The 25,885-nt window shown below is 48.2% G+C and overlaps 2 long non-coding RNA genes across 2 annotated transcripts; both read right to left on the bottom strand.

Moving 5' to 3' along the window:
- Nucleotides 1-460: 460 nt before the first annotated feature.
- Nucleotides 461-6,179, bottom strand: LOC140846563 (uncharacterized). The gene is made up of 3 exons (XR_012125779.1): nt 5,952-6,179; nt 4,278-5,712; nt 461-3,846 (listed from the first exon to the last, which is right to left on the bottom strand). It is a non-coding gene; the product is annotated as an uncharacterized lncRNA (long non-coding RNA).
- Nucleotides 6,180-20,499: 14,320 nt separating this feature from the next.
- On the bottom strand, nt 20,500-23,498 carry LOC140846621 (uncharacterized). Its single transcript, XR_012125936.1, has 3 exons — nt 23,070-23,498; nt 21,309-21,443; nt 20,500-20,712 (listed from the first exon to the last, which is right to left on the bottom strand). It is a non-coding gene; the product is annotated as an uncharacterized lncRNA (long non-coding RNA).
- Nucleotides 23,499-25,885: the final 2,387 nt, after the last annotated feature.

Raw genomic sequence — 25,885 nt, 5'->3', positions numbered from 1 at the left:
ACTTAACACCTTCTTCTGAAATTAATGGGAAATCTCTACAGAATTCTAAGTAGGAAATGCTATCATTAGAGCATATTTTAAGAAATCACTCTGACAAAGAATGGATGTCAAGACCTATTATCAAATATAATAAAACAATTAAATAAGATCTAATTTAATTTACATTACTAAATGGTGACCCGATAGGCCCCCACCAGCCTGATGGCCTGGCCTGACTCACCACAAACGTCTGGATCAGTGCCCACTTGGGCACATTATGGTTGAGAGGCCTGGGGGCATGTGGCCTCAGCAGCTGTGGACAGATGCCCTCGGGCAGTTCTGGCTCAGCTACGCTTTGGAACCTCAGGTCCTCACCTGTGAGGCACAGGCCCACCAGTTCTAAAGTTTGGGAGCTGTGGGACACTAGAAAGGTAAAAAGTCATCTTTCCACAATTGGACAAAATTGCTGGGCCCTTGATTGTGTGAGGATGACACACAAACAGGCCTTGTTTTAACTGGGGTTCTGAGGCTGTGCACTCACCACAGGCAGCAGGGAATGGTGGCAAATGGGGGCTGGGCCATCCCCCGTAAGGACCCAGAGGAGGCTCTTGCAGCTCAGCTCTTTCTAGGGACTGGAAGATTACCTGCAGAGATTTCAGCTCACACAGTGATAGGAGGTATGTACCATTCTTCAAGTATTAACATGAGCCCAGAGACAGGGAAACAGAGAAGCAGATGTATCAGGTTTGCAAGCACAGATGATGTACTGAAGGTACAAGGGTGATCAGGTGAGCAGTTCTAGTTCTGGTCTGCTTGTTTCAAAGAAAAAGAAAACCTTACTTCTGCACCAATAACAATAAAAGCCCCCTAGTGACTTGGGATAAACATGGGCTGCCCAGGTCCCCTGCAAATGCTGGGGTGTCAGTGAGGGGACAGCCCCACCTGTCAGGGCCTGGGTGGCAGCCTCAGCCACCGAGAGCCACCTGCTCAGGGCACACCCTTCCTTGGAGCAGCACAAATATATTCTATCAAAATCATAAAAGAGTATCAGAAGCTATTTCTGTTCACATGGATCAGACAAAAATATTTAATTCATAGCATTACCCAATGTAGCTGTAGAGCCCTTCGTCCAAACATAGTCCACAGAAAGAGTTGGCATCCTACAGGGCTTCACGCTGACTCAGTACATCCATGACTTCATGTTTATAGGAGCAAATGAGTGCAAGCTGGCTCACACACACAAGGCCTTAGGCGACAGACATGTCCTATGGGGCAGGACACGGGCCTGAGGAAATTCAGGAATTCAGGGGCCTGACACACCCGTGACATTTTTAGGGGTCCAGTGACTGACACACTGAGACATCCTGCCACAAAAAGAGAAGCACAATGTCTGGTGGCACATACAGTCCACATGTAGAGACACATGCCAGGCAATGTGCAAGGATTCCAGGTTTAAGTGGATTTCAGCTCAGAGCGGGAGAGGGCTCTGCAGCAGGTCCCAGATGCAGGCCAGCAGCTCTGACCCCCTTGGGCTGTAAGAGCTGCAGGCCCTACAGTGTTGCAGGTTTCCATGGTAACAAAAGAGGCTGAGTGGGGTTTATGCTGTGCCCCCTCCCAGAGGAGCACCGCACTGGCCCCTGGGTTCCTGGAGTAAGGCCATGCCACGTGCCCCAGAGAATTTTATGCTTTTTGTGACTCCCTCCGGCCCACACCCATGCCTCACCTTATGGGCTGGGTCCTATGGATCTTGGTCATAAGGCTGGGCAGGCCTAGGAATAGTCCACTGTATGAAGGACGTGGGCCGTGTGCTGCCAAGCATAGGCAAGGCCAGAGAACACATTAAGCCTGTGCGCAGGATGGCCAGACCCCGTGGCATCTGCGGACAGTGTCCATGTGCCCCCAGATTCTGTGCATTGAAGCATCATCCCGTGGGGTGGCATTTGTAGGTGGGACTTTGGAAGGCTAATGCATCTGGGTGAGCTTTGGGAGTGGAACCCCATAATGGGTGCAGGCCCTCCAAAAGGAGACAAGGAGCCCAGAGCTCAGTATTCCCACCCCCTGAGGACCTGGAGAGAAGAGACTGTCTGCACACCTGAAGCCAGCACTCCCCAAGACACCAAACCTGCTGGTGCCTTGATCAGGGACTTCACAGCCTCCAGAAATGTGAGAAACCAGTGTTTGCTGTCCAAGACCCCCAGGGCCCGGTATTTTTGTTAGAGCAGCTGGCATTCTACTCTGTTGTAACAGCTGCTCCGTCCAGCTCACACCTGTGGGTGTATGGCAGATCCCAAATGCCCAACCCATGGGGAGGAAAGCCTGGCCTACGGGCAGTGGGGCTCCATCCCTGGGTGTGAGTGAAAGTGGACGCCAGCCCTCCTGTGTCCATTCACGGGTGGTCGCCAGAGATGCAGAGAAATTCTTCCCCTGGGCAGGCCTTCGGCGGTTGGCCTTCCTGGTTACGTACTCGCTGCGGAGGGAAGAGTAACTCAAGGTTAGACTCTGTGGGCTTATGGGCTGTAACAAGGGGTCTGGCAGGCAGGTTGGGGGTTGTACAAGCATATGAACGACGCAGGGAAGTGATCACAAGGTGTGAAGTCTGTGTCATATGCTAATGCTCACAAGAAAGCATTCGCCACAAAAGAGGCATTAAACGACCGGCAGCCAAAGTTACTGGGCAGCTGTGACCGACACCCCGGGGAAGGAACTGCGGCAGGCTCTGCCTCTGCTTTCTCAGCTCTCGTGTTTTCAGGGGCTGGCGGAGGCTGAAAGTGAATCGGGATGGACTAGAAGGGGCCGGCTAGACGGGTAGCCTCCACACGAAGACCAGAGCCGCCCACTAAAAACGCACCACGTTGGGAAAGACGTTTTACTGTCATAATCCAAAGAGATTTTCCAGCGAAACCAGTTAATGTGTGCTCATTAAGACAGCAGAAACGGTCTGTCAACCTGACCCTCTCCGCAGTCCTTCTGTGAGCCTCAGGCTGCCCGGAGTGCGGGGCACCGGCTGCCCAGCAGCTGATTAGAATACTTCCGCCGGTGCTGCTGTGATAGGAATTTCTAAATAAGCACAGTAAGCACTTGCCTCATTCTGCGTAGGTGCTCAAAGACTGTCTAAGGATGCTAAGATGCCTAAGATTGCATTAATTAAGGAATACCAGATCAGATGTCTTCCTGCACCCAGAGAACATGTTTATTCCAGCAAAATACAGAACATTAGCCAAGGGTCAAGGCGGCAGATGCGCACACGCGGTCCCGTTCTTACTGTTAGTTCGTTATTTCACCCTCGTTGAACGGATGCGGAACTGTCAGATGATCCACGACAGGCAGGAATTCATTTTCTCTAGAGTCGCAAGGGCTGACTGGCGGCGGAGGGACACTCACTAGGTGGCGGTGAAGCTGTTTCTCTAAGGCCTCTCCCGGCGCGCTCCTCAGAACAGAAGGCAAGCGGCGTTTCCACGGGAGCCAGATCCTGCTGAATCTTCCCCATCGGTGGATGAGGGAGACCCCACCAGGGCACACTTTATGGAGTTTCCTCCAAGTTGTGTGTTATGCAGTTTTGGTTTTGTTTCATGAAACAAACATCCACACCAAAAGGGCAGTCGACTGAGCTGGAACCGAGCAGAGGCCATTGTAAGTCCTTTGTCGCTCCAGGAGCCCGTGAACGAAATGCGCACCCTCGCCCACACAGTGAGCCGCCGCAGGACCCTTGCAGAGGCGAAGACTCGGTTTTCTGAGTATTCAGTGTTTCTTGGCAAGACAACAATAAATGTAATGATATTCCTCCTTCTGCTGCCCCGTGAAATATGTCCGGTTGATGCAACTGTCGGCCCGTTGGAGGCAAGAAACACGTCTTATAGAAGTTCTTTACTGTAAATAACACTCTCAGTAAGTACATAGTAAATGGATGATTAAATCAAGGAACAAGTAAGTGAAGAAATGGATGGATGCAATGTAAGTGGTGGCACAGCTTTACGTAGTATATGGCTTTATGCCTTTTTATTTTCCCAACTAATCTCTTAAAACTGGTTTGCCCAAATTTTCCAGAATCTAGTAACACCTTCCTGAGGTGTGCTCATTGCTGCTGTGACCAGAGAAGCCACACAGCTTTATCTGCATTTGAGAGAAAATGCTAGCCGGGCAGGTGCATTACGGTTATTGGTCAGTATTGACCCCTTCACTGCTATATGCCTTCACGGGTGGGTGTCAGAAATCATTCTCTTGGCCACCTGGGGTGTTTCTCACTGATGAAATGACTCCCTTAAGAACTTAGAACCATTAAAGGAAATTGCCTCACTCACCCCTGGGTCCAAAGGGAGATCTGTGCTCACCCTCACCTGCAGGGCACGTCTTCAGGCAGAGCAGAGTGCTGTGGGCAAGGCCGGGTCCTTCCAGCTCTCTGGCCTTTGCATCACAATGGACTGAAGGTAGCCCTGCCCGGAGGGTATGTTTGACCTGGTGATGAGCCTAGACTCCATGTCCATAGGGCGCTCACCCCACTGCGGCTCTTGTTCCTTTCTGCCAGATGACTGGCTAGAATCATGGCGGTCCATCCTGGCGATGTCCACAGTATTCAACCTCAAAAGCCATGACAGAGGCCTCCTTCCTCAGTCATGCCTGTTTTATTCATTGGAAAAAGTGAATTTGCAGTGCAGAGGGTATCCTGGACCCATATTCACTCTGCCCTACATTCTAAGAGGTGCTGAGTGGGATTTCCGGTGCCAGGCTTCCCAAAGTCCTGCTTCTTCCTCAAGGGAAATCAGCCTTAACTTTCTTACAACTAAGAACTGTTCAGCCAACTCCTACCTAAACACAGGGGACCTGCTACAAGGCAAATTCATGGATTCACCCAGAGCAAGCGCAGAGCTAAGTCTCTCACGGCAACAGGTTTGGGTTCAGTCTCCCTGCTGCACTAAGTGTGAATGTGTACTTGATAGGGAAAAACTTACAAGGACAGCAGTCCAGTCCAGGTGGCTCCCTTCTGCTGCTCTTCAGAGCACAGACAGCAGAAACTTCCTTAACTTCTGCCTCCCCGGCACTCCCTGCCCTGCCGGGCACTCGCTCCCTAAACTCCCTCCCCCTTGCTTGCTTGTTTGCTGTGCGCATAGAAATGTTGCACATACGGAAGCAGAAAGATACATATTGCTCCCCTTGCCTTTGTTCGGGGCTCAAACCTTGGGAGATGACTCCCTTCTGAGCCCGCCCGCCCGTGTAAAACAAACCTCAGAACTCCAAGACCTCCAAGTGCCGCTGGGTTCTTCCATCAGTGAAGCAGTCCGGGTCTTTCCAGTATTTTCCATAACATACTGAGCACTTTGCTGTGAGCTGCGCCCTTTGCTAAGCACTGCACATGCATGAGGGCATTTGTTCCCCACATAACCTCTGTGATCAATACAATTATTGCAGCCTTTTTACAGATAAAGACACAGGCCAAGAGCAGTTGAGGCATCTGGACAATGGTGCAGAATCGGGAAAGGGTGTAGCTAGATTCAAACGAGGGGCACCTGGTTTACAGATCTGTCAGTCACCTAATGAGGCACAGATACAGTGTAGCCCTGCTTTGGGCTCTTGGTCAGACTTCAGGCGAGGAGCAGGGTGGAAGGTAGCAGCGGGCTTAGAAGGGAGGGACAGGAGAGGGCTCCTGGTGCAGGTCACCGTGTTCTGTCTCTTTGCCCCCGCTGCTGCCCCAGGGAGGGGTCTTTCCTACCCCTCCTCCAGAGCGCCGGAACAGGGAATCTGAAGAAAGAGGAGAAAGAGGCTAGACACGGCTTTACCGAGCAAGTGGTATAGGGCAGGGACAGGAGACAGGCATCATGATTAATTTTCCAAAAAGCCAAGATATAAATAGTGTGGTTTATATATATTATAACAGGAGGGACTCCATCTTAAAGCTAAGATTCCATTTTAAGAACCAGGAAGTTAGGAGGTAAGATTCCTCACATATTCTTTGGCAAGCAGACAATAACTCAACTCACCTTGGGGGCAGGGCAGGCGGTCTTGACTGACTTGTTCCCAGAGAAGCCCCTGTCTTGGAGAGGAACTGATCAATTTCTTGTGTTAAGTTAATTTTTCAGAATTTCCTGGAGGGCTGATAATGGAGGAGAGGAGACTTAATGTCCCACAGGAGATCCTGACCTGAGAGCATTTTACACGTCTATACTTCTGGCCCTTTTTCACATTCCTGAAAATCCTAAAAAGACAATCCCCAGCCTTTTAGTTCACCTCCTCTCTGAAGTTGCCCACACTTCCCTTTTCCCTTTTCTTTAAGTGCATACTTTTAAATAAAGCTTTCTCGCTGCTCAGCTTACTGCATTTTGTCTCCATGTTCTACCAGTGTTGTCTTTGTCTCTTTGTCAGCCTGCATGGGACCGGGGGGCAGGGGGGCTGAGTGTAAGTGGCCAGGGGGACGTGAGACTCGAGAAGGCGGTGCCCCAGAAGCCAAATCACGATGGCTTTTCAAGAGAGAGCGATTGATATGTGCCATCTGCCAATAGACTGAGTGAGATGGAGGCTGAGAATTGCCACTGGATTCAGCAAAGTCAGGGCCGTATGTGACCTGGGAAAGAGCTTTTCTCTGGAATGAGTATGGAGGCCTGATTAAAGCGGGTGTATGGGATGCGGAGGAGGAAGCGGAGAGGTGGCTTCTAGAGCTCTTCAGCGGGGCTCTGGGGTGAGGGAGCGCAGGAGGGTGAGGCACAGGTTGGAAGGGAAAGCCCAGTCATAAGACCAATATTTTAGGATGCGAATATTACTGTCTGTTTTATGTTGACAGACATGATTTAATAGAGAGAAAGATAACAGATAGTTGCTGAGTGAGGTCCTTGGGGAGTCGAGAGTGAAGTATTATTCATACCACAAGTGGAGAGAGTGGCCTCAGAGCCACAGGGAGGGTGTGCGGGGCGGGTGCGTGCAGGATCCCCAGGTGCAGGATCTGCCACGTACAGGATCCCCCATGTGCAGAGTCCTCCCATGTGCAGGATCCCCACGTGCAGCATCCCCACGTGCAGCATCCCCACGTACAGGATCCCCCATGTGCTCCCATGTGCAGGATCCCCACGTGCAGCATCCCCACATGCAGCATCCCCACGTACAGGATCCCCCATGTGCAGGATCCCCCATGTGCAGAGTCCTCCCGTGTGCAGGATCCCCACGTGCAGCATCCCCACGTGCAGGATCCCCACGTGCCCGATCTGCACGTGCAGGATCCCCATGTGCACGATCCCCACGTGCAGGATCCCCCATGTACAGAGTCCTCCCATGTGCAGGATCCCCACGTGCAGCATCCCCACGTGCAGCATCCCCACGTACAGGATCCCCCATGTGCTCCCATGTGCAGGATCCCCACGTGCAGCATCCCCACGTGCAGGATCCCCACGTGCCCGATCTGCACGTGCAGGATCCCCATGTGCACGATCCCCACGTGCAGGATCCCCCATGTACAGAGTCCTCCCATGTGCAGGATCCCCACGTGCACGATCCCCACGTGCAGGATCCCCCATGTGCAGAGTCCTCCCGTGTGCAGGATCCCCACGTGCACGATCCCCACGTGCAGGATCCCCCATGTGCAGAGTCCTCCCGTGTGCAGCATCCCCACGTGCAGGATCCCTACGTGCAGGCATCATCGATGAGTGCCGCTTCTATTGCTGTGAGCTGATGGAAGGTCATCTCTAATGGGACCCCAGAACGCTCTGCTTAGGTGCCAATCAAGCTGTAAAGCCCTCTAATCTCCGACTTCAGGTGGGGAGGGCTCACCCCACAGGGGAATGCCGCAGAGCGCCTCAGCAGGCACGGTTTCCCGCAGGTTCCCCCGAGACCCATCAGGCAGAATGCACCCACTGCTGCTTTCTTGAGAGTCAGTGGATCTCTATGGGCCAAGCTCAGCCCAAGACCCTCATTTTCTCTTTAAAATGGGAACAAGACTGCTGAGAGAAGGAAACTTATATATGAAAAATGCAAGAACAGTTAAATGCCATGTGAAAAAATATGTGTAGTCGATAAATGAATATATTTTCATTGCTTCCTCTTCCAAGATTAAAATTGGAGAAAGATTTAATGATTTTCAAGTTTGATCCAGGCAAACTTATGCACTTGCATATATATTATTCTATTTCCATAAAAAGACCCCAAAGCAGGTTGTATTCTTTAGAGCTAACAAAAATGCTGCTCAGAGAGATCAACAAGCTTTTACAAAATCCCCCAAAGTTGTTGAACCAGAATTCAAACTCTTATCTTCTGATTCCAGGTCCAACGTGCTTTCCGCTATTCCCTAGAATTTCCCGTCCAATGTCATATTATTCCTTCAGGCTTTATAGATGTCAGTACAAGAGCTGTCCATTCTGACAGCATTTATGTATCTTTTGAAAGTCAGAACATCTTTTATTTAAGGACTTATGCAATAAATTCATGCTTGAATTTAGTTTATGAGAAAAGCTTTCATCCCCTCCTTCCCATCCTGTGTCTCTGGGGCGACTCTCTCTACTCTTTTCTACTGACAAACTTAAATGTTTTCTTCTGCCAGAAAGTCAAAAGCTTCATAACTCTCATGCCTTCTCTTCTCTTCTTACTGTGAAGAAATTTAATTCAGCCAAATTTAAGGCCTAATCATGGTAATCAAATCATCCTAAGTACCTTAACACTGGATCCCTTTATTTCTGAAATGTAAGGGGTCTTCTGCTCTTTATAACATATTTTTTCCTTCAGAGCATCATCAAACATTTTTGAGTAAATAAAGCAAATACACAATAAATAAAAATGAGGGGTAACACTGCAATTTTGTCAGATACTTGAAGAGGTGCTGGGTCCAAGATGGCAGAGCAGCTGAGCTAATCAATTAAATTGCTGGGCAGTTCGGGGGATGCCGAGTCAGACAGAGAGACTGCTAAACCATTCTCCTTGAGGAGTTAAGGAAAATCTAGAAGGATTTGGGAGGAGAGACAGGGAGAGGAGCTTGGACGAGAGAGAAATGAATGTATGCACTGGGCACGGAGAGCAGACTGGGGAGCACCGTGAAGATGCCCTGGGGGGTCTTGTGGGAGTTTACAGGTCCGTGAGGGGTGAGAGACAGAGATGGGACACAGGGAGAAGTCAAACCATGAGGAAGTTACCCCAAAGCCATTCCCCCCTCCTACAGGGGGCTCTGGAGCTAGGAGGGCCCTTCCAGGTTGCCCCAGATGGACACATGGACTTGAGCCCTGCAGGAAAGGGTTCTGGCCTTGGGGGTGAGGGAGGGGGGTGGTGATAGGCGAATGAGCCACTGATCGATTCAATGAAGAACATCGTCATCTTTTCACACTTTCATCCTTGACTGGCCTTTCTCAATGGCAACCTGCTGCATCATTCTTCCCAATATTTACTTCAGAAAATGAGAAACACCATCCTAAGTGGCTTCCACATGGTTTCCTTAAACCTCAGAGCACACAGATGGAAAATGGTCAAAGCGACACTGAAATTGGAGAAGACCATTGGTCGATGACCGTGCCTTTGTCTGAGCGGGAATATCATTGACTCGCAGTCACAGCCCAAGGGCAACATGCCCTTGAGCCTCACAAAGGCTTGGAGTTTACTGCCTCTGCTCTCTAACTAGGCCTTTGGAGAACTAAATAAATAATACCACCAATTGGAACTTGGAGGGGAAATGAGCTCTCAAAGGACAGAATTGAATTTTCTGCTAAGAGTTGCTCATTACTTCTCATTTCAAAATCTACATTCCATTTGCAATGTCTGCCGTGGACAGACTGACCACTGAGCTGAGCATTACTGACAGGTGAGGACGTCCCCGACAGCATGTCTAGTGTGGTTGCCCTTCAAAACGCAGTCCTACTCAATTGATTTCCAGTAGTGGTATTATATTGAAATTGCACAAGTGCTTTCAAATCTGGGACTTATTCTGTGACTTAGGGCAAATCACTTTCCCCCTCACTGTGTCCATTTCTCAATCTTAAGAGACACTGGAGGGAAAGTTAACACTTGGTCTGTGCAATGACCTGGTTTGTTCTGAGAATGAAATATATTAAATGAACAAAAAAAATCACTCAGAATTCAAATACACAAGGATTTTCACAGAGATATCACAGTCTGATATAGGGGTTCTCAAACTGACTGCTCTCTGGAATTGCAATAGTTATTTAAAACAGCAGTTCTGGACACTATTGCAAAAGAATTTGATTCCGGAGTTGTGGGATGGAGCCCAGGAATCAGCATTCATAACAAGTACCCAGGCAACTAAGAGGCAAGCAGCTCAGACCCACACATGCAGAAACAACCCTAGCAGCACCCCCTCCCACCAGGCTTCCTTCCCCATTCCCGTGTCACACAGGTTTGCCATGGCCCCGAGCCTCATCACATCCCCCGCACACCAGGAATTCCAAGGACCGTACTGCAGGGTCATGCTGAGAAGTGAAAAAGGCCCTCTTCACAGCGTGGGACCCACTCCAAGTGATTGTCAGGGAGACCTTATGAGGTCAGTGGTTATGGGGGATAATGTGGCTCAAGAGCTACCACTCTGGGGTGCTTTGGAGAGGAGAGACAGTAAGGAACCGTGGATGGGATTCTTCTTGGGAGAATTCTTGAAACTCGAGCCCGGTTCCTCTCCAATCTGCTTACCCCCAGCAAGGTTCATTCCAATGACCTTCCGGATTGTGGCTACCATTACTACTTCTGTGCAGAAGTCGTGATTTTCAGTAAAGGTGCATCCTACCATGATTAGCAGAATAAAGGCTACCATGTAGCTCCTAGGTGATGTTCTACCTTGATTTTTAAAATGTAGTCACAGCCATATACCTACCAGAATATACCCTGAATTAATTATGCTCAAGTGCTCACAAATGTTCTAACTAACTAAATCAACTCCCCATTATTCCTTTCTATTGACAACCACAAAATTAAGTAGGTTACAATTCATATTACCCTTGAATGGTATTTGAAATGAAAAACACAATCACACTACCCTTGGACCATTGACAGTGGAGAGTGTCCAGGTTTCTCTTTGTTGAACCACCACCTGACTTTGCAGGTGATTGACAGCTTTCTTCTATTACCTTGCCATTTACTGAGCACATTTGGGGCTAGAAGCTCAGCAGAACTGAACGTGGCTACAGATGCATTCATAGCACACTCAGCGAGACCTTCAGGAGCCACACGCTGCAGCCTTGGGAAGCTCCCGATACTGCCAGCTGCTGCTTGTAAACTGTGCACCTTGAAATGGGAAAAACACGTCTTTCCCTGTCAGGCAGAGGCGAGGCCGTGTGCGACTCCCCTGGGCTCACGCCCTCCACTGCTGTTAAAAATGAGCTACTGATTTTCCTCGTGCCATACAATGTGCTGAGGAAAGCTAGCAGAGATACATGCCCAGTAAAAAGCTGATTAAGATTATTCTGCTATAAAAATGAGATGTTGGAAAAGTTTTGACAACATGTAGAAATAATGAGCAAGTACTGCTCAGAACACAGAGCAGGTTGTCATCACAGGGAACCCTTACAGGTGTGTGTCCCAAATATCGGGTTATTCTGTCATTAAGTTCAATGCTGAACTAGCAGGCTGACTATTAATAGTGCCTCCTCTGCAAATAAATTGCACCTCTGAGACCATATTCTTTTAGAAAAATCACTGAGGACAGAATCATTTTAGGGGCACTGATGCATTACTCACTAGAAGAAAACAGTATCCTAATGCATAAAAAAGCGGGGGGACATGAAGTAACTTTTGGGTTTTAAATATCACATTAAAAATTCAGTCATTATCTTTTTTCTTTACTCAGATGAGGAAACTCTCTATATATCAAAAATCCAAAGGCCCCTTATAAAGCTCTTTTACTAGGATTTGCAGAGACAGTGGGTACAGCAGGTACCTCTTCTCTGTAGCCCAAGACGAGGGTATCCCGCAGGGCACTGAAGGGCAGATTTTCCCTCTAGAGCTCTGGTTGCAGGCAGCCCCGGGGCAAATCAGAACAGGGGGCCTCTGGGACGGAGACCCCACAGGGCAGGATGCCCCGTGTGGATGACTTTGCTCATGTCTGGACTCCGTGGCAGCGATCGTTATAACAATGAGAACGGGCTGCAGCCAAGAATATTCCCTAAAGTCCCTTGGGACGACATGGGTTTAGTTAAGGTGCCTCGTGAAGAATGCAGGGCTGGTTCGGCTCTTGGCATTAAAGTTTCAGGTCCAGGCTAATGTGCTCGGCATCATGCGGCCAGCGTGTGGCCTCGGTCTCCCTGGGGCGTCAGTCCGCCCCAGCAGTAACCAGCCCCCGTGGGGGTCGGCACGGTGTTCCGCAGCCCAGATGGTAACAACAGTACTAGCGACACAGCACTTTGCGGTGTACAGACTGAGTCCTTGCAGCAGCTCCGTCGCGAGGGTCAAGTCTGGGTTCTAGAGAAAGAGGCCCGTGAGCTTGGATGCAAGAATCATGGACTTCTGTTTCACCCCGATTCCTCTTAGACTGAGAAACTCAGTGCTTAAGGGCAAAGCTTCTCCTGGGCTCCGCACATGCAGATAATTCCCCTCCCGGCGCTCTTCCTCTGCTCTCCCAGGGCACCCTCCGCACCCCAGGAGGAGGTGGAGAAGGCAGTGAGACACGACCGGCATCGTGGGCCCCTTTCTCCTCCCCCTCGGCTCAGACCCGGCCCCTGAACGGCCCAGGCGGGTCGACCCGAGGAACCACCAGCAGAACAAGACAGCCAAGCACACAGGGCTTCAGTCAAAAAGGGCCCTTATCCGCTTTGTAGAAATAACGTGATTGTAAAATATTAGATGACCTGGCCTTGATGTTCATACATTGAAAAGGGTATTCTACAAAATACTTTTTAAATTCTCACGTTAAGAAGGAAAACAAAAAACATATGTTTTCACCAACTGAAGGGAGGGAGTGAAAAGTCATTACATGGTTTCTTGTCCAAGAAGGACAAGAATTTTCTCCCTATTCTATTAGGATGTACCATTTTACAGGCCAGAAAATAAAAATAGAATTAAAAAGGGATGTCACAAACAATACGTGAAAAGCAGGCCTCTATCCCAGGATCGTTCCCCTTATTTTTGGGGGGCTTCGTTTTGGGGCTCCATGCCAACTCCTGCCTCACAAGTCTCACTCAGACTCTTGCCCCAAATGAAAGACTCCTCTGAAATTGCTGTTAATTTTCCATTTTTTGAACGAAACACCAGAGGAGCAAGTGACCTTCCGGTCCTGCTTGTCTACAGACACATTCTCGGTTCTGCAGCGGGGACCTGCCTTTAGTCCAGGCTGTGTCTGCTGCTGACACTCTGACGCGCCTGGGTCACGCTGGGCGACTCCTGGCCCAAATCTGTTTTCACAGGGATCGAGAAGCTCCAGGGAAAGTAGTCATCAAAAGGAAAGTAAAAGCAGGTATGACACACTGATCACAAAGCTTTTGTCAGTGGAGGAGAATGAGAATTCTGAGTACAATATAGAGCTGTCACTCAAACGCATCTCCAGCCCAATGCATGTTCAGAGAAAGAGAAAATAACTAAAGACCAAGAGGGCAACTAAAGGCCAACTAAGGACCAAGGCTCTGAAAATGTTGGTGCGTAAGCAGTGTTTCTGGGGGACGCTGCTGATAAATCATAATGCTAAAGGAGGGGGAATCCCACCCCTGCCCCTTTATCCACTACTGACTTGAGTGCCTGGGCGATGGTGCTGGGGGAGTGGTTTGGTCCTAGGAGATTATGGGGCCCAAAGGGGCCCGTGGAACCTAATGGGACAATAGTGGAGCCCCAGGGGGCCGTAATCACTCATGAGAACAGGCGAGACAGCTTTCCGTGTCGTCTAGGAACGCGTGGTGGTGACTATCGCAGGAGCAGGGCACTTGATTCTTCAAGCGGGTGCAGGAGCAATTCATTTGTTTTTATTATTATAAGTAAGAAGTTTTAACTTTATAAATAATAACCTCATCTCTACTCAAAAGCTAGAGATGTCTGGGAAACACAGATTCAATTTTATCCTGCTTCAGTTCCTGTGCAGGGAGTGTGTAGAACTGTGGAGGGTGGAATGGAGATGAGGGAGGGCCTCTGAGTGGGCAGCCCGTATGCCATGCCCCTTGATTTGAGATATGGGAGCCTCGCAGGTGGAATCTGACCCCATACACGGGGGGCAAGGAGAGGCCAAAGGAAGACGCAGGCCACTAGAGGCGGGCCGGCAGCCGGTTCAACAAGCAAAGGAACTTCCATACAAGGCTTGTCTTGCGTGGCAGAAAGATGAGTAGATCTCCACACCTGCCACCCTAATCTTACAAATTTATGTAGAAACCTTAACTGGGTGCAGCCACATGTCCAGATAGTCAAGGCTGTGCCCTTGAAAAGGGCTCTCATTTTAGGAACAGTTCAAAGGGCAGGAAGGGGCCAGGAGCCTCCCATTGCTCCAGTCCAGCTCGAGGGTCAGCCAGGACTCCCATCCTCTCCATGACCTCCTCCTACAGCCACTGGTCCTCAGGTTACCTAGTGACAGTGTTAATATCTGCAGCTGCCAACATCCACTAGTGCCGTGCAGTTCCAGGGACCTGCAATACCCGCTGGTCCTGTGCTCATTTCTCCTACTAGGGCTTCAACCAGTTGTAGGAATTACAAAATGAAGAGAGAGCAGTAAAGCAATAGGTAGAAACCATACTAAGAACATTCCATCTTCTGCTCATCTATTACCAAGTAAATCAGCCAACATGTTTATTTTTTATTGTTTATCTAAGGGTAAATGACATAATCCTTGAGCATTTCTGGCTAGTTATGATACATGGATGCATGTGTATATTATATACATAAATAACATACATGCATAAATAACATGCATGCACATATATACTGAATTATATATTTTAGTTGCATGCATGTGTTTAAATGTATCTTTTACTTAGACCTACATGAATATATATTTAAATAAGTCTTAAAAAATCATATGCTACATTTTCTGTATTGGCTTTCAATAGTGACTGCATTTGGCTTCAGAAATATCTCCATGGAACGTTATTGTCAGTTTTTTTCTGTTTTTTATTTTTAATGGAGGAGCCACTTTCATCCCAGGTTAATGGAAGTCATGTTGTTTGACTGATTATTTTTTAAATTCATAAATCTATCAAGTTAGGTAATTTTAATATTTTCAGAAAGGTTAGTGGAAGAGGTGTAGAGACCATGTTCCTGTTAAAGAAAATTGCTGTAGATTTTTAAAAATGAAAAATGCTTAGTTCTGAGCATTTGCATAAGTACAAATGTGAAATTTTAATGGGCAAGGTGGCACTGGTCCAACATAGATACTTTAGCTAGCATCACAGGTCACACTTGTGTCTGGACTGCGTGACCCTGTTGTCTGGGTTCATGGACAAAGCGTTGGATAAGGACATAAGTCTTTGAGAAGACATAAAAGAAGTTTAGACCTACTGCCAAAAATGAACATTTGTAGGCAAAATTGAAAAGTAAGAAAACCATTTAAAATATTCGGGGGTTTTCTGATGAGGTTTCAAAGGACTCTGTGCTTGAGAACTGGTGGGGGTCTAAGTTTATCTGACACAGAGACGCTGGTGTTCTCTTAGCCTCTGAACAGCAAGAGCCCTGAATGAGGGGGCAGAGTATTCCCAGCTCACCTGATTCAGTTACGTGTCCCTGTGGCATAATCATGAAACATTTAATAGGTATTTCACTCTGTGATGTTATGATACACAACATCTTAACATTGTAATAAGATTAAGGCCATTACCTAGGAACTGTTGGTCTGGATTCTGACACTTTCCTGAGACTTAGTTTCCCATATTTAAATTGGAAAACATAATTATCTCTAAATATTTTTACATTTGTGAAGATTAAAGGAGACACTGTTTATGCAAGTTCTAAATGAATGTAAAATATCTTTGATGAGAACTACATTAAGCAAACCCTGGATCAGTGCGGCCCACACACAAACATAAAGGCCCAGGACCTTTCCACAAAGCAGCAAAAAGGAAAAAGGAGGGAGAGAGGGAAAGAGGGAGGATGAATCGATCCATTTCGTTTATGACACATCCCCTCTCAAAAAAAGAGATCCAGATTTAAGCTGAATTTAGTCAAACTGGTTCTTGTAAATAAACACACAAGGCTGTCCACTAATGAGGTCCTCTTTGAAAAACTAAACTAAATAAAACATAAGAAAATTCTATTAAATCACTGGCCGTAAGTTTAGAATTTTTAAAACAAGCAAAGAAAAAGCTGTGTATAGTCTGGTGTTAGTCTCTGTGAAGCTGTCAGGCTAAGAAAATCAATAATAAACATAAGTAATACTACAGGTGAGAAAGAAGTTTAGACCTCTTGAGAACAAGCTTTTCAAGATGCTCTCAGGCCCTGGAGCAATACAATCAACATATAAATAATTGACACCTAATTATAAATCATTTTGATCTGTTCAAAAGCAGGTCCCAAAGGGGTGCTGGTAAGCAATGCTTTGCCTGCCTGGTTCCAATTACATATTAATTAAACTTTAATTGGACAATCAAGCCCAGTTTCAATTAATTAATTAATTAACATACTAGAAAACCAACAGCAAAAACAGTGCGATTTTACAATTAATTTTTTAGAAGCAATTGTACAATTACTGCCAGTATCAGATCAGCTTCCTTAGGAAATGTGAATTATTGTGCTGTTAATGCAGTAGGATTTGCTTCATATTTTGGCCCTTGAATTCGCAAAGCTTTCACATTTGTAATCTTCCAACTTGCTGTTCTCTAGGTCTGTCAAATCACAATGTTAATACATTTATCTTTAGTTTCCATATTCAACAAGGCAGGTTTGTTCAACCAGCTTATTCATAAATATTTGACTTCACCAGGATGTCATTTTGGCTGAATGATTTATAATGGAGAAAGAAGAGAAATACTGTGACTTCCTAGTCATGGCCCTGGATGTTAGCACAAGAGCTGATATGAGGAGCTTGGGCAGTGTCCACAGTATTTGGCCAGTCTGTTTAATTTGCTAATTCTCTTCAACACTTTGCTGAACAGTTGCTTCCTTTAAGGAGTGTTAGAAATTTCCAGACAGAGTCTAGGGAGTGGACACTTAGTGAATTTGTACATCCTCAGCTCTTTGTTGGCTTTTAATTCAAGCTTCTGGTCTACTAAAATGTTGGGAACTGTGCTGTGCCTTGACTGTGGCCTTGCCCTAGACAGCCATGAATTCATGTGAGCACGTCTCACTACCATATTTTGCTTTGGGCACAGTGGGAAGGGAGGTAAATGGGAGAAAGGGGTTCTCATTCAGGAGGCTGACATGCAACACAAGGGGCAATGGTGAAGTGGACGGTGAGAGTCAGGAGCCAACTTCTGGGGTGACCTTTCCCATCAGTTTCCTCCCACCCCATCCAACGGGCGTAGCAGAAGACCCACCTCTCCTAATGCCAGCAAGTCTTGCTCCCTTCCCTTAGCTGCTCCCAGCTAAGGGTCACGTCTTTGTTGCCAGGCAAAGCCAGTTTTAGGAACCCCCACAACATGTTTGGGCAGTAGAACAAATAGAACACCCCTGAGTGAGTGGTGGACAGTTTCTAGAGAAATACTATATTAAGCAGGTGCTGGGAATGCCCACTGGGTGGGGAGAACCATGGCTTCTTTCCACATTTTGCACCCCCTCCTTCCCAGCACCCTGATCGTCCTTGACATACCTTGGGGGGCAGATAAATGCCCGATGAAGCAATTCATAAATAACCCTGAAGTCAGCACAGAAAGAAGCTTTGCTCCTGCGTCTGATTTGTCAGTTGTCATTGTTTTATTTCTCTTGCCTGTTCACGGATCCGGTGGCCCGTGGGCTCTCTGTGGAAGCCATTTACGTTACTGTGATGTTAATGCTTGCTTGCATTTTATCATAACCAAGATAAAAACAGATTCATAGGGAATCAAGACAGACTTGCATGAAAGTTTAAATGCATTCTGTATTGGCCTGAAATTGGGGAGGCGCAGACACTGATATTTCATTAACATTTTCTGGTAGCTTTCAAACTGTTGCCCAGCAGTCAAGCCACAATCCGGGATCCTACTCTGGTTAATTTAAAATCTGCCAAAGCCAATGGTCGTTCTTTTAAAGTTAGAGAAAACCACGAACTCAGCTCAGCACTATGATGCTCAAGACTTCCACACCCACGAATGACGGACAAGGCAATCGGACCAGAGTGAGGATGGGCACTGGGCACAGCTAGGAAACATGGGCACGAGAGAAAGTCCTCTGTTTGGAGGTCCAGAGATAACGGACAATGAGGGACACTGGCCCAGACCCTAAAGAGAAAGAGACTCCTCCTTATGGCTGCTGGTGCCTTGGGGACATTCGCTGAAGACTAAACAGAATATTCACAGGGGTTGGGGCCACAGATGGAGTCTGGAAATGAGCTGCATCTTGGATCAGGACCCCAAAAGGCTGTATGTCAGGAGAAAGGGTGCCCCGGCAGTATACCAGCCTCTCTGACTGCAGCCTGGTTTCAAACCATCCGGATCAGGCAGAACAATCTCATTAAGAAATCAGATTAAAATGATCTCTGAATGTCTCTGTTGCCGGGTACATGTAGAAGGAAGATATAATATTGTTCTATGCCTCAGATTATTTCTAGAAACATCTTTGCAAACCCGAGTAACACAGAGAGTCAATGATATGACAAAACCTGTGAGGGGATAAGACAGCGTGACTGGCCCCAGCAGGAAAGAACAGACAATCGGAGCACCCAGAGGCCACAGGCATCACCTAGTAATCCCCGGGCACCCTGAATTCAAAGTCACTAAAAGTAACTTGAAACTAACTTCATTTCAACAAAGAGTAATCAAGAACTATTCTAGATAAATTCAGGAATATAAATACCAGTAAGACATAAAGATCACTTCCAGGGAACTTAGTGTAATCATAAAAACATGTATGTCTTTTTTCTTACTTTACTTAGTAGGTATTTTTATGTAGAAACTGCTAGGCTCTAAGGATAAAAAAAGAGAAAAAGAAGGCAGCTCTGATTCCCATTAGACCCCCGTGTGAGTGCGAGAAGAGGCGTTCATCGGCGATGCCAAGGTAAGTGGAAAACCAGTTGTGCTTCTCTGAAGAGGCGAGTCGTGCTCTAAGGGTCGTGTTAGAAGCAGAGAGAAGTGACAGTGGGTGAAGAGGGGGCTTACCTAGCAAGCTGGTGTGGGGGGTGCAGGAGAAAGGCACGACTTCACTGCCGTTTCTGCAAGGATAACCTGAGTACAGGTGTCTTGGGCCTAAACCCACTAGCAGCTCTGCGTCCCCTGTAGATGGTGTCTGTGTAACAGCTTATTCAGTGGACGGGGGCGGACGGCAGCAGTAAGTTGCAGCTCAGACGTAGAAGCCAATCCAGCCTCATCTGAGTTCGAACTTCAGCATCACTTCAAAGCCGCAGGGCGGGGCTGGGAACGTGTCTGCCCGCGGACTTCCCTCTGATGCCCTCTCGTGCTGGTGCTTGTAGCTCTGGGATCCGGCGAGTGAGGGGGACCAAGGGAGAAAGAGAGACGAACCGCCCACCCAGATGGGGCTGCAGGTGATTCTCTCCCAGCCAGCGGGGCGGCCCTAGCGCCGCTCACTCACGGAGCCCACTGGGGCTCCCTGGAGGGTCTCCCCACCGGGCCACTCATGCGGGGGGTGCAGTGCGCCCTGCTGGGCCTGCCTTGGACTCTCCACACCCACAGCCCTGCCTCTAGCTCTTGCCGCAGTAACTCGGCCCGCGGTGCCTTTCCCCTGTGGCACCCTCACCCGGGAGCCGGCCCTTCCTCGGTGGCCATGCACAAGGCGCACGCAGCCGCGGCGATGCCCAAAGGACCCCTCTGCGCGCTGCTCAGCCCTGGCCTTGCTGCTGGTCACAGAGCTCTGCCCGGCTTCTCGCCCTTACGATTCTCCAGTCAGCAAGCACAGGCGGCCTCTGGGTCCAGGCAAACGGCCTCTGGGTCCGGGCAAACGGCCTCTGGGTCCGGGCAAATGGCCCGAGGGGTTGCCCCAGGCTGGCGGCTGCCCGGGAAGGGCCTCGAGAGTCTGCAGCTGAAGAGCACAAACGTGCCCATGAAACGCTGGCATCCTCAGGCTCTCTGCACGCCTCTCTCCCCGTCAGAGACGCAGGGGGAAGCAGCCGGGAAGGTGAGAACCCCCTCCAGCCCTCAGGCCCACTGCCCCTGGCAATGACTCCTCAACAGACCAAACTCTTGTACAAGCCAGAGGGGGGCTGGGGAAGGGGAGGCCTGCTTTGGACTCCATAAGACCTAATAAGGCATCTGCCGCTCCTCTTGACATCAATTGCCCTCAGTTTGGGGGCTTCAAGCAGATTTGGAGGGAACGAGAATTGCACTCAACACCCGGTGCCACCTGCGTTCCTGATCATGACTTGGCACACACTCGGGCTGTGACCCCTGACCCCTGCACCTTGCACCCCACTCCTGTACTGCAGGTGCCCACAGCTGCTGGCAGTGTTCCACTACAATTTGCCCTTCCATGCTCCCCGAACTACTGCCGCCTCTGCTTGAAATCTCCATTGTTCCCCACTTGGTCGGTCAAATGTCTATTGATCTTTCCAGATGAAACATTCTCCTTTATTACTCATTGTTCCTTCATATGTATCTATCATGACAATATTACACTGAAGAGTAATTATTGAATTCAACCAGAATTTACTCACTATCTTCCAAGAGATGAAAATCGCCACCCTTCTGGAGTTGAGATTCTTACTCCTATGAATCTAGGCGCTTCGTGACGGCAGAAGGTACGTTCTATTTACCGCATGTTCCCAAACACGCAGCACGCACCCTTAGGCAGGGAAGGTAAGTGAATGAGCTAGTGAAACAGGTGCTACAGAAAGAAGAGCGCTGACAGATAGACGCAGGCACTGTGGGGACACAGACGAAGAGGGACTCCCACTAAGATCGTCGGGCAAGCATTTTAGAGGGAATTACATTGGTTCCAGGTTTTGAAGGAAGGTGCTATGGGTTGAATTGTATCCCCTAAAAGTTCCTATGCAGAAGTCCTGACCCCCAGTAGCTCAAAACGTGTCCTTAATTGGATATGGGGCCATCACAGATGCAATCAGTTAAGATGAGGCCATCCTGGAGTGTGAACCCCTCATCAATATGACCAATGTCCTTATGAAGAGGAGAGCAAGGAAGCCATCGCAGCTGCCATGCAGAGGGGGGTGGAGTGGGGGAGTCTCTGGAGATGGAGATCAGAGGGTTTGGGGAAGCGAGAGCTAGGGTGCAATGAGGAGAGGCAATCAGAGCTCGCTCAGGCTTGCTTCCCTCCTCCTGGGATCGCACACAAGAAGATGTGACCACCCCAACCTGCTCCCTGTGGGTACAGTGACACCCAGGGGGGCACATCTGGCCCAGAACAGTCAAGATGCGCGGTACCTCATGTGCAACTTCACAGCCACTACACACTCGAAGAAATGGACAGTCTGACGGCACGTCCGGCTCTTGCAAAAGAAATCTTGACATTGTGAGGTGTATGGGTTGTGCTCGAAGGGTGAGGGCTGGGTTTTTCACCTTGGAAGAATGATGAATTATTGGAAAGCTCTCGGCTTGATTCTGTTTTCCCCACAGCACATATTTTCTTGTAGCATTTAATGCATACAGACCAGGAAACTTTGCCAAATGTTATATATAGAAAATGTTCTCAATATCTTAAGAGTCAAGCCAGCATAGAGGTGATTGAATATTTACGTAATTAGAGAGCATGGTCAGAATGTAAATAGATCATTAGAGGCACCGTCTCTGCGGAGAGCCCTCTAGTTCTGGCCAAGGTCTGGATTAATGCAAAGGGAACAAAGGCACCGAATTACATGCCAAACTCTAGCTGCAAGGCTCACTCAGACCTCAGTCAGTGACCTGGCCAATTTTAGATTGGAGAGAAGCCCTACTTTGCAGATATCCATGCCTATCATTGATTAACATTCACAAAAAAAAATGAGTCCTCACGGCTCTCTGTGGAGGCCTGGAATAGTTTATTATTCTCTATTTGGAGGCAGAGACATTTGCAAGAGTCACTATAAAGATTGTTTTTTTTTAAATGATTGCATAGGAATCCAGGAGGGGCAGAAAATCGAGCTTGGTCCTATGCTCTGGTTGAGAGGACAATACTCATTTCCAACTTTCTGAGGGTTGAATTCTAGCCATTGTGAGCAGACTGACAAGCCTTATCTAAATTGCCATTTTTCAAAAGCTCACTGCAAATGTGGTAGGGAAATTGTCCCCCGCCCAACTCACACCCTACATAAACAGAGCACACTCTCATTAGGATTTCATTTTAGATTCACTGGAAAGGACTCGAGTTTCATTTCTGAAATTCCTATCTAACCAGGTATAAAGAACACCCATGGGGAATTAGAAAACATTTTTTGGGGAAAAAAATGAAACTAAATACTGCTTCAGTCTAGGTGTCATTAAAATCTGCTTCTTTCTTTCTGGCCACGTATTCTCCCAAATAAGGCAGCAAATGCTTTTGAACTGGTCCTGACCGTCACCCTCTCCCAGGGAGAAGGCAGGATTCATCGGGTGGCATTAGAAAAATGGCGCAACTGGAAAAGATCTTGGAGTTTGTAAGTTGAGCCCTTGCACTGTAAGAACCATCACGCAGGGGCTGAATAACTTTCCCCAGGTGGCAGAGTAAAAAGCATTGCCCTGAAATGTAATATGATTTTGAGATCCTGATTTGAAGTATTCTGTGTCAAATGTAGTATTCAAGCTCTTAGGAACTGAACTGAATTTCAGACCCCCGAGTCCTGGCTTGACTACAGCATGAAGCAGGATAATAATGCCTCCAAAGGATCAGGCTTGAAATGCGTTGGGTGTGTAAGTCCTTAATGAATGTTAGCTACTATTAAGAAGAGTTTTCAGCTGCCGGGAAGTATTAGGTGGTTCTTACATGCCTCTCTGTTTATGATGTGAACACCCTTCAAAGCTCAGGACCAAAAAAGCCACACGGAGACTTAAGGACACAGAGAATATAAGGAAACTATGCAACCCCATTATCCTTTAGCCATTAGAGAGCCTTTGCTGTCTCGAACATCCCTTGCTGGCCTATTTTAGGGACACCCTCCCTGGGAATGAGACCCCTGGAAGGGACTGGCCTCGCGCCCGTGCCCTGTGGGACCACTGGGCGGAAGGCCTCACCAGCTTTCCTGGAGGCTTCGGTCTGAGTCTGAGCGAGGCGAGGTGCCCTTGATTTCTGCAAACACTACCGATGCCTCTTCATTCGTTTCCTGGTCATGGACACGTGGTCTTCATTTCTTGCTGGATTATGGCAGGTGTGGGCTGAGGAAAGAGGAAGGAAGAAGAAACGGGAGCCGATTTCCAGTCCTGCACGCCCTTCCTTCCCACGCCTTGGAGCCCGAGTGGTTGTCCCTTTATCTTCAGGGCAAACGTCACGAAGATGGTTATGTCATCACCGAATGAAAGTTCATTCCTGGGCAAGACCGGGAGGCGCATGAGGGCAGGAACCAGGCAGCTCAGGTGGCAGAATGGGGCTCAGAGGAGCCCTGGGGCTTCCTTGGGGCCTGTTTGGGGTGGGAGAGGATGTAAGCCTGTGGCTTTTTCGCAGCCTTTCCCTCGGCGCGCACAGCAGAGCCCCGGCAAATGCTACGCAACAAATGGCTGCGCGCGTGCGCACTCCCTGCGGCGACCAGGCGGCTCTGAGCCTCCCCTGCAGACGGAACGGAGCGGGGGGCGGAGGGGGCAGAGAAATGAAAGGAACTAAGTTATCAGGCTTCTGCCTCTCACGTGCTGCCTGAGGCCCGCACAGCCTCTCCAGGGTGGACGAGGCGCCGCGGGCCGGCCGCCTGCTGACCCTCAGCCACGGGCCCTCCACGGCGAGCCCCGACGTCTGTTCCCTTCTTGTTCCCCGCTGTTCGTCTGGGATCACATTTACAGTCATTTGAATTAAGCACTAATTAACCAATTAGCAACTGTAAACTTTTTTTTCTTTTCTTTTTAAGCTCTCTAGGATTCATGGCTTCTTTTCCAAGCTAAGTTTCTGTCTAGGAACGGGCTTATGTACGGGGAACGCCTCTCTTTGTAAATGATACGCAAGTGGGGACTCCCCCCTGCTGCCTGCAGGCCCAGACCCCGGCCAAGCCCCTCTTGCAGCCGATCCCGTCCCTCCATCCAGCTTTCCCTGCCTCCGCAGGAGGAAAAATAAAGGTGTGGGGAGACTGTGAGGAAATAGATCCAGATGGAGAGGAAGACACACAGCTTCTAGTTTCTGCTCTGTTTACATTCCATGATGCATTTCTTTTGATGATAATAATAAAACTTAGCTCAAAGATGATCACGTTGCAATAAAAGTGGCAGCAGCCATTTCCTGGGCGCACGGAGCCGAGTGCAGGTCTGAGGAAGTACCTGCCGCCCGGCTCCCTCCAGAGGACCAGGATCCTGGGGGCGCTGCCACTTTCTGGCCCTCCAGCCCCAAACCAATCACTTTACCTCATTACAAGTCCTGTGTCGTTTGTAAAATAAAGATAATAATAGTGGGAATGGAAGTAGGTAACATATACATAGCTTTGCACAGAGTCTGATGCAAAACTAAACACCAAACAGAAGCTGCCTTTGGAGGTATCCAGTCAACTAACAGACATTATACATAACAGGTCTAATTCCCAATGCTGTGATGTTAACACTTCCATTTTCCTCTAGATTTTAAGGCCATTCAGGCATGGAATCATTTTGAGAATGAAGTACTCTGATTATTGAGACTATTCCCCCATGTGTATTTCCCATAGAAAACCCCTGTCCCCTTTGGCCAGGACTTCTAGACAAACCAGACTCATCATTTAGCCAGTTAGTCCAGGAGAATAGAAAGTCTGATGAATTCACAGGATGCCGTGAAATTAGCCCAGCAGCTAAATGAACTGGGAAATGGTTGACTCTTCACAACAGGTTCTTTGCCTCCCTAAAAGTTGAACCCCTTCTGATTATAGGGATTCTCCCATTTGGTGAAAATGCAGAATCTCCCACTGGGAAATGGGAGGACTGAGACACCCTCTCCTCTTGAGACTTGGACGAGGACAGACAGGTGTTCTCGTCTCAGGCTGTGGACCTTGAGAGAGCCGGGCAGCTGACGTGCGGGAGAAGCGAGGCCGCGGTGGCCATCTGGAGCGCTCACCTGGTGGAGGCTGCACAGAAGCTCTAAGGGGATCGAATGGCAGGTCCAGACTGTTTCTTGCACCCAAGGCTTCATGATTCTGGTATGTTTTCTAAGCCTGGTTCTTTGTTCTTTCCAAGGATTCTGTGAGATTCCAAAATCCTTACAATAATTTTTTTTGCTTAAAGTTTGCTAACGTTGATTTCTGTTGCTTACAACTAAAAATCCTAACTGAAATCCTATTGTTCTTTCCTTTGACTGAGTACATGACAACTGAGATGATTTGGGTGCTTCTGCTCTAATCTGAAGCGAAGAATTGAGGGCTGCCTTTCCTCCCACCTCAGAACTATCCCCCCGACTGGCCACAGAAGATGCTTCTGATGAACATGGGAAGAAAGAGAAAGAAGGAAAGAAAAGACCAGGGCTGTTAGATGTCCCCTAACAACTCCTGGTCTCTTTTAGGCCTTGAGTCCAGAGTAGTACTTTTATTTTCCTATCAGTTCTAGTGACTTTGGGGCACAAACATGACTTGGCTTAAAACATGCACACACACACCAGGAAAGGCCTCCAGGAAATATTCTAGTTAGTTGTCAATACATTAAAATTTTAAAACAGAATGACTAAAAATGAAAACGTAATTATTTAAATGATAGGCAGTGACAGCCATCAGCAGGCATGCAGATACTACATTTTACTTTTTATAGCCTTAATCTTTACCCTGTCTATTCTACTCTGTGTAATAGTGGAATGTGAGAAAGTGAATTTTATTTCCTCAAGGCAGAGGTTAGTGCTTTTTAAGGGTAACAGTGTGATCGAGGGGAGGGCCTCTTTACGCAACCTCTGAGCCTGC

This window comes from Manis javanica, chromosome 15 (assembly GCF_040802235.1).
Source record: "Manis javanica isolate MJ-LG chromosome 15, MJ_LKY, whole genome shotgun sequence".
NCBI classification, from domain to species: domain Eukaryota; kingdom Metazoa; phylum Chordata; class Mammalia; order Pholidota; family Manidae; genus Manis; species Manis javanica.
The sequence above is the reverse complement of the archived record's forward strand: the minus strand, read 5'-3'. Positions and strand labels throughout refer to the sequence as shown.